The sequence below is a fragment of the Amphiura filiformis genome, chromosome 1, assembly GCF_039555335.1.
Source record: "Amphiura filiformis chromosome 1, Afil_fr2py, whole genome shotgun sequence".
Taxonomy (NCBI): Eukaryota; Metazoa; Echinodermata; class Ophiuroidea; order Amphilepidida; family Amphiuridae; genus Amphiura; species Amphiura filiformis.
The window spans coordinates 82852390-82862037 of NC_092628.1; the positions used below are offsets into that span (position 1 = coordinate 82852390).

The 9648-nt window shown below is 37.9% G+C and overlaps 1 protein-coding gene across 9 annotated transcripts in view; it reads right to left on the reverse strand.

Annotated features, from left to right (window-relative positions):
- The window catches only part of LOC140154973 (endothelin-converting enzyme 1-like), a 237286-nt gene extending 228462 nt beyond the window's left edge, over nucleotides 1-8824 (reverse strand). For all 9 annotated transcript variants that reach the window (XM_072177711.1, XM_072177676.1, XM_072177654.1 and 6 more), the window contains exon 1: nucleotides 8686-8824. The gene's annotated coding sequence lies outside the window, so the exon portion shown is untranslated. The remainder of the gene's footprint in view (nucleotides 1-8685) is intronic.
- Nucleotides 8825-9648: the final 824 nt, after the last annotated feature.

The following is a 9648-nucleotide window of genomic DNA, read 5'->3' on the forward strand; positions in this document are numbered from 1 at the left end:
TATGAGGAAATGGAACACTCGTTGTCTGATAATGCATGTGTTTATGGTTAGGATAGCGGTTACTTAGCAGCTCTCGCTCCGCTTTGGGTTTATTGAATACACTCTATATATAGTCATCAATATGTCGTTTCCAGTCCCTGGCTGAACTATAGGGTTCAGCTATTATTTTTTTAAATAATTCTTTTACCACATGCAGCTGATTGGGGTGGTTACAGGTCGTTTAAAAACCACTAACCGCGCATTGAGGATATCGAACATAGGCCCCCGCAGGGCTACAAATAACTGCTAACCGCGAAAATATGGATATCCAACTAGTTTGCCCTCGAAGCTGTAAAAACCACTCACCGCTAAATATGGATATCCAACTAGTTTGCCCCGCAAGGCTACAAAGAACCACAAACCGCGAAATATGGATATCCAACAAGTTTGCCCAAGAGGGCTATAAAGAACTGCTAACCGCGAAATATGGATATCCAACTAGTTTGCCCTCAAGCTTCAAAAACCACTCATCGCTAAATATGGATATCCAACTAGTTTACCCAGGGCTGCTAAAAAGAACCATTAACCGCGAAATATGGATATCCAACTACTTCGCATAGAAAGGAAAAAAAAAACCACTTAAAGAGCAATAACTATTTACCTCAAAAAAAGAATTAATATCTACCAAAACACGTTTCAAAATCGTAAAAAGAAGGGGCCAAGTTTAAAAAATGTGTGGCTTTTCACCCTTTTTTAAACTTGGTCCCATTTATGAAAGTTTCTAAAGACCCATACGAAGTCATCTTTAGGCTACTTGTTTGTTTTCTTAGTTGTCAGTATTCATTTTGTAGAGTAAATTAATTAATGTTCGTGCTTGATTGAAGTTTTTCCGTAAAGACGTTATAATGTATTTTTATTTAAGCAAAAGTAGCAAATACTCACTTTGTTAAATTCTTCATCGCCTTGTGCGATCCTGCGCCTTATATGTACAGATGTAGGGCCTATAATATGTAACAGGTTGTCAATTTGCTAAGTATATAATACGCTACTACTCTTTATGAACACGCAATATAATGAAACATAAACCTTCAAATGTTTTTGACAGAGATGCCAATGGGTTATGAAAAAAAAATCTGAAATTTGTGAACGTAGGGAGCGAAGAAGTCTCGCCCCCACGGCTGGGGGTCCAGGGGCCCGCTTAAGGGCCCCTGGTGGGGTCCAGGGGCAAAGCCCCGGTGGGGGTTGAGGGGGCGAAGCCCCCCAAAGCCAGAGGGTTTCTACACATTTTACACTGCAGGAGACACCATTTCTGAGGGTAAAATTACATTCAAATGGATTAAAAAATAAGGTTATTTTGAGAAAACAAGCCTAGATAGCAGTATTGAAGACTATCTATTATACATGTAATATTCTTCAAGGCTTGTTTTCTGAAAATTATACCATAAAATATGCAAATTGGGTACATAAGCCCAGGCAATTTTAGCAGAATTAGCACCCCAAAAGGCCAATTTTAACATAAAAACCAGTTTTAGACTTTTTTGAAAAAAATGCTTCCTTCATCCCAAAAAAGTGGTTTTAAATGTTCAGTTTCCTATACTTTTGTACATGAGAGACCATTTTCCAAAGCATTTTTGGCCTAATAACATGGCCTACATGGCTGAAATGGATATATATAATGCGTAATATAAAAACGATGATTCATCAAATTTTTGACCCCCCCCCCCCCCTATTTTTTTGTTTAATTTTCAAAAAATATTTTTGGCCAAAAAAGCAAGTTATATGCCCTAAATTACTTGTTATTTAATGTTGAAACCATAGAAATACTGCTACTTGGGGCTTGTTGCCAATTTTATTTTACAAAGTTGATAAAGTTGTACATTTTAATTACTTTTACTTCTACTGAACAGCTAGCAATGTATATTAATTCAATGTGTTCCTGACTGTTCAATAGAAGCAAAAGTAATCAAAATGTACAACTTTATCCAACTTTGTAAAATAAAATTGGCAATTTTTTTTTGAAATAGCAGTATTTCTATGGTTTCCAACCTTGAATAACAAGTAATTTAGGGTCTATAACTTGCTTTTTTGGCCAAAAATATTTTTTGAAAATTAAAAAAAAAAAAAAAATTTTTTTAGAAAATCTGATTTTTTGGAAAAATACAAAAAAATCGGAAGATTGGCATCTCTGTTTTGATAATACATAGCCTACGTCATATTGCACCGCTTTTGAACAGTCTTAAACCTAATTGTTGCATGTAGAAATTAGGACTCATTCTTCATGTTATTACGGTACCACTTTACTGAATGGGACCAAGTTTAAAAAGGGTGAAAAGCCACACAGGAAAGATTTTTAAACTTGGCCCCTTTTTACGCTTTTGAAACGTGTTTTGGTAGATTAAAATTGCACAGACTGTTCGAAAAAATTGAAGGAGAAAATGATTTGTTGATGCTACAAGACCAACCTAGGTAAACAAACAAACAAACCAGGGGCGGCGCCACAGGGGGGGCAAGGGGGGCAACTGCCCCCCCTATGATTTTCAAAAAAAGAGGTTAAAGGAAGGAAAAAGAGAAAGAGAAGAAGGAGAGAGAAAAGGGAGGGGAGAGAAAGAGAGGAGGGAGAAGAAGAAAAGGAGCCATTCCCCTCCCTGGCCATGGTTAGAAGGAGGAAATCCCCCCCCCCTTCGGACATTGCCCCTTGTGGAATGCTGCTGCTGTTGCTGACCTATACGCGGTTTTAAAGCTGTTGGTTTTTTATATTTCGGGCCCATTTTCGGCAAATTTTCCCCCATAAAAGTCACATGGCCTCTCTTGCCTTTTCTCCCAACTACTTTGAAAAAATCCTGGCTACGTCACTTTCCTGGTGCGGCAACACATGCAAGTCTGTGTCATGAAGCAATTAGCCTATATAATCATTCAAAAATAAGTTTACTTTCAGTCCGATATCACACAACTTTTACGGGGTTTCATGACATTGTATATCCAAAACCTATACTAGAACGCCTCTCTCAGAAATAGTGTAAAAATTATGCACCAATATAAATAAGCAATTGGCTTCATTATACGGCCGGCCAGGGGCGTATAGCCAGGATTTATTTGGGGCTGGTTTTGAAAAGGTGGACCTGTTTTTGACCTTTTCCTAAAATTTTGACGAAGAAAGCATAAAGAACCTAATTTTTTTCGCTCGCTACACTCGCGAATGGGCAAATTTTGTCCTTTTCTGACTGAAAAAGCATTAAAAAAACTGGGGTTTTTTTTTTGATCGCTACGCTCGCAAAGTGGACCTTTTCGATTTTTAGTGATCATAGGGGACGACTACATCCCGTCTACGCTCCTGATTACGGCTTTCAGTTTGAAATATTTCCAACCTCAAAACCCCATTCATATCATTTTATCGTGCCAATTTATACCTGCATATCATGTACAATGCAACTGACTTATAGGCCTACACCGCGTTGAGAACAGAGGCGTAGATCCGACCCGGGGTGTGGGGTAAAAAACCCCCAATATTTTGATAGGGTAGATATGGTCCATATACAATCATTCCCCAATGTTGATGCCTGTATGCGGGTTTCTGACCAAAGCAACCTCAAATTTGGCCATTTTAGCCAAAAAAGTGCCAATTTTTTCGCGCTTTGCGCGACTTTATTTAACATTTCCACCATATTTCACTTTGTGCACATTTGTACCATTAACTATTTTGTTGCCAAAAGGTGCTGGATTTACTATTTGAGTAGGTCCATGCCTAAAATCAGCGGGCTGAAAGTCAGGCCCGTGAATGAAATCCATAAAAATATGCGGTTGGAAAATAAATAAATAACACTAAAAAGGGTGAAAATGGTGCATCAAATGGCTTCATCTATGCTTTCATTTTTAAAATTTTCCAAATTCTGAGGGGGGCACATCCCCCCTCAGACACCCACCTGCGTCGCGCAAGCACGACGGGCTGCGCTGTCGCGCCCCATAACAAATTTCAACAATTGTTTTGCCCCCCCTATCAAAATACCCTGGCGCCGCCCCTGAAACAAACAAACAAATAAGATATGGTCCATAAACTTGTTTTCAAGGTACAGACAAATGTATTGGAGTGAAAATAAAACCTTGCAACCTTGCTTTATTCTTCAAAATGCTCTTTGAACTGTGCCTGTGTCTTGGTTAAGGTATTTAATTTCCCCCCATGGTCAAACTGAAAACCAAGTCATTTACATTTATCATCCTCAGCACCTCAATGCAATGATGCGCTAATGGCATGGGGAAGGTGCTCAACATTGTTGTGGGGCACCTTTATGCACCTCCTGTACTATATACAGCATTTCTTTGAAATTTAGGACAATTTTGTTTTTGAACCCTTATGTATAAGATTCACAGCATACATTTATTGGAAATTTAAACTTCAGCGGATGAACTATAACATTTTCAATGAATGTTTTTTTGTAAGTACAGCATGTATGTGTTTAAAAGTTATGCTCCATCTCCACACATGGATCCGCCAGTGGTTGTGCATGATTTATGATCCATGGTGATGAAGCATAACTTCAATTGTATCTTGTCAATTGAGAATTGGCCAGCTGCTACTGTGATATGTGGTGGATTTGAAAGAAAGCCAAATAATGATTGCTTCCTCTGGACAGCCTAACAGCCATCCATCTATGCCATAAATAGGTTTACAGTAGCAACACAACACATTGTGGGGCCAACAAATTTAAGGGTCTGTGATTACCAGGTGATCACTAACAAATTGCTGTTGAAGTTTGTTAAATGTAGTATTTACTGGTATACATTTATTTATGCATCAATGTAGCCATTTTCCTCATGCTTACGACGATTGTGATTTTGATTTCATGCTTGTTTTTGTTGAATTAACATTGGTTTTTATTTTAATTTATTTGCATCGTACAGGGGTGCAACAATTTAAGGCCATGAGCTTTGTGTTGCACCTCCTATCTATAAATTCAAAGTATCGATCAGTATCGATTATCGGCAAGTTCCTCTTTAATAGTATAGATGTTTTGTTGTTTTTAAAATTTAATGTGTTTTTGATGGAAAACAAATAAACTTTGAACTAAGTTTAACACAGTTTATAGGGGTATGAAATTTGGTCAGTTTTGAGGGGTGTTTTTTTCAATTTTTATCACTATAAATGGCCTTTGACCTCTGGTACGGTATGTGACTTTTGACACTGTCAACAGATAACTGTGAACAATGTGTATCACTAAATAGCTTTCCATAGACTTTATAGCATTTGAAATAGGGGTCATATTTCCGGCCATAAGTCAAGTTACCTTGAACATTACTGATAAATTTGATATCATGATCTTAACCCCTGCCCAATTTTGTGCCTATTTTTGCATTTTTCTCAAAAATTATAGCGCATTGGGGTACTATATGTATTATAGGGGCAAGGACTACAACTACTGCACTGGAAATTTTATTTCAGCACAGACATCAGTTGTGGAGTTACAGTTAAAAATGAGGGAAAACCAATATTTGATCAATAAATCAATAACTACTTGCCTTGAGTTGCTGAATTTTCAGTGCAGTAGTTGTAGTCCTTGCCCCTATAATATAGGCCTACATATCTTACTTGTCACCAATGCGCTATAATTTTTGAGAAAAATAAGCACAAAATTGACCAGGGGTGTAGTACCCCCTTAATCAGGACAGAATTTTGCAAATTATGCAAATATAACCAAGTAAATGCAAATATAACCATATTGTCAGCAGCACTCACCATGATGGTAATGATGTCATGTGATTCATGAAATGCATGATGTGATTGCAATTTCTGTTCTATCAGTTTTAGTTTCAGCACTTTTTTATTTCTGCATAAAACAATTGCTGTCACCTGACCTCAAATCATCCTTGCAGTTCTTATGGTCTTGATTTTCAAATATGGCATAACATTATGGTATGACAATAGCCGTATTCAGACAGTCATAGGATCCTCGAGGATCGGCGTGCTTGAGGATTGAGATCCCTACATTGTAAGTCAATCCCCGAGTGCGTGTCCACACAACTCCGTCGTGGCCTGTAATCCTCGAGTTTCGCAATGCCTGATGACGTCAGTTCGAGAATTGCAACCGAAAGCTGAATGTGACCTCTGCAGTATCGCGCGAAATTGAACTCGGCAGAACGTAAACAGACCATACCACCAAATCAAAAGGCACCAATTACCGCGATTGCGATGTCACGATCTGCGAAGAGCATTTTGCTCTTGTTTGTACTTAAATTCATGATGGAATGTAGTGATGATGTTCTAGATTTGCCAATCGATACCGCTGATATTTGACATATGATTGGGAGAAGAGAGTTGTTGAGAAAGAAGAGGCAGAATGAGCGACAATTGCAATATTAACTGTACGGTACCATAGAGCAATGAAACTCCACCACCATGCACAGGTCAAGCTCAGTGCTCGAGAGTCGCAAAATGTAGCGTTCACATGGCAGTAGAGCTCGAGCACCACTCGGGGAACTTTTGAAATCCCCTAAATTTCTAGGGGATAAATTTGGGGAAAAACTCGAGGACTGGAATCCTCGAAAGCGTTCAGACGGCAGATATCCCAGAGTCTGTGCTCGAGCAAATAGCCCTCCGTGTAGACAGGACTACTAAAAGGTTTTCCAAGTTCTAACTCATTCCATGCAAGGTTTTATCAAACATCAACCAAACGAACAATTCTAATTCATTTGTTGAGAAAGTGAGAAAAACTGCCACAAATTTTGCGGGCCATTTGGGCCCGCCGGATGTATCTTTTGCGGGCCCTCACTGATTTTCGGGGGCCGAGGGCCCTTCTTATTTCGAGCCCTGTTGGCAACACATTTTATCTGGTACATGTAAATGCTGGGTTATGTGTTCTATTTCCCAGGAGGATCGGGTTATAATTCCCAATTTTCAAATAGGCATATTGCAAACATATAGCGACCAGGAAAATTTGCAAAGCATTCCAGAATGTTTTCCTTCAACTTATCGAAGATGTCCCATGTGTGCCAAAACTTGCTTCCACTCCCCCATTCAAATTGGCAAAACTTGCTTGACCTCCCTAGTCTGTAGTTTTGGTTTAATCTGAGACGAATCGTCTCAGGTTTAATATGCCAACAAATGAGATTATAGTATAGGCCTACTACTTGTACATCACTTAGCGATAGCAATTGGTTTTTTATAGCTAATGAGATAGGGTATTTTTTTATTGCATCAAGCGCGCTACCTTTATTATTGGTCAAATACTGAATCAATCACTCGTTGCTCAGCGATGGAGTATAATTTGAGTCGTAATTTACTTGAGACCTATAGCTTCGAATTTGTACGATTTCGCATAAATGATGCTAGAGTACATCAGTTGCCATCATTTTTCTGTCGGACAGCATTGACATTCTTTGCAACGGATGTTATTTATTCTGTTGTACTATATGTTGAAATTTGGATGAAAGTTATTTTGATGAGTCAACTGTATCTTTTGAGTAAAGTACGGTACAATTCTTATTTTAGCAACATTTTGGATACAATTGCCTGTCGTGATCAGCAGTCCCTTGCTCAGATTGACGCGAGCACACTGTTAATGAGCGACCATGTACGTAGAGCTTTGTGTTCACTTCAAGGGCGCCGATCTGCGCCAACCAACGTCGATTTGACGCACAATCGGCCAATCAGATTATCGGTCTGTTGCTATGATTGTCTGACAATTGATTCAGCCAATCAGAACCCCACTTCCGTGTTTACGCTCTGCCCCGCGCTCTGCACGCTCTCACAATAAAAACAATTTAGTGCCGTTAAATAGACAAAAACTGTATTTGCAGTAAACCTTTGACGAGTGCGACTACTGTCACTGTGATGTTGCAAATTCGGAGCTAACAACACGTACGGCGCACAGTTCATTCATAAATATCCACAGCAACAGCAGATACGTGATATGCTTTAAAATAAAATATGTGCTCGTCAGTAGATACTATAGACCTTTTTCTGATGACGTCACCTAATCGATATTGGGGTCTGAGATGTAAACAAACAACACGTGCGTTTCTCACGTGTCCACGGTGTAAAAACACCAAATACTGCATATTTTCTCCTCTGTTTTTGTCATATTTCACTTTAGCTTCCATAAAATAACTGCACTAAATAACCTATACTAGTTACCTTTGTTCCAGTTTGTTTTGATGCCATAAAATACAAAAGATACGTAAAAACCGCGATGTATTTAAAATTCAATCTTTGTTTTGTTTCACAATTTTGTTTACTTTTTACACCGTGGCGAACTAAACGCGTACTGCGAGCTGGCAATTCCGCGCAGGATGCCTAAGTGGCGCAAAGTTGATCGCGCGCGCCGGCGCGGTATTTGCGTTTGGGTGCTGATGACTCGAATGCTGGACCCCAATATCGATTGATTGGTGACGTCTGAGAAAAAGGTCTATAGTCATGATAGTGTAGTTTTATGATCTGAGCTGCACTATAAAGTACAAGTCTACATGTGGAGAATGCATTTATATTTTATAATGTTTCATTCAAATCAATCGACATACCGTACACATTTTATATAAGCTAATAGTATACAGCTCACTCCAGCTTCGTTTACACTCATGCACTCATCATGCTGTTGCACAGGCAAGACAGTCCATGGTCATGGATGCATGCCACTGATCCAAACGGATGCACATGTGTGCAAAACAGCTGATGTTTATATACGCTATATGATATTTTTACATCTAATGAAAACTCACCTTCAGGCTCTAAAATCCACCATGAAGTGCGAAGAAGAACTGGGTGGAAACTTGTTTACTTTCAGATGATGACGCTAAAATCTGAAGATTTTCTGTAACTTGGTATTGAAAAGCAATTATCAGTTTTCGACAGATGCAGATGATGGGTCGATGAAGCGAAACGACCACACAAATCTGTCAAATTGAGAGGATGAATGGTGTTCAAGGCTCACTGCACCCATAGGAGCTCGTCTGTATGGTCGTATTTTAAAAAAGGCCTTTTCCATCAGTTCCAAGCACAGGGAATAACAACAACAAAAAAGGCCTATTATTTATTTATTTATTTATTTATTTATTTATTTATTTATTTATTTATTTATTTATTTATTTATTTATTTATTTATTTATTTATTTATTTATTTATTTATTTATTTATTTATTTATTTATTTATTTATTTATTTATTTATTTATTTATTTATTTATTTATTGCCTATTTATTTATTTATTTATTTATTTATTTATTTATTTATCACACAAGACATTAATGCTAGTAAGATGAGAAAAGATGCAATTTCCCGGGTGCAAAAGTTTTCCAATGATTTAGCTTCTTTCCCTTTGACATTTTTTTTTTTTTTTTTTTTGTTTTTTTGTTTAGGGGGTTTACCCGTGATTCGAATCAGTAATGACAGAAAAAGCCCTTTTTATTTCTTGTTTGAATGATTTATACTGTTTCATGTGTGATGGCTATCAGAGGGTTTTATAAGAAGTTAATACATGTAGGCCTACCGTATTCATTCAAAGAGCCCAGTCATTTTGGGTGGGCGCTTATTTTTTACCTGCATGGTTTACCTAATATTTTCGTAAGGGGCGTTTATTAGGCCAAATAAAAAATAAAACATGTTTCACGTCCCCTCCCGCTTCCTTTTTTGAGGTTTCTTCATTTTTATTTTTATTTTTTGAAATTCAGTTATAACTTTTCAAAA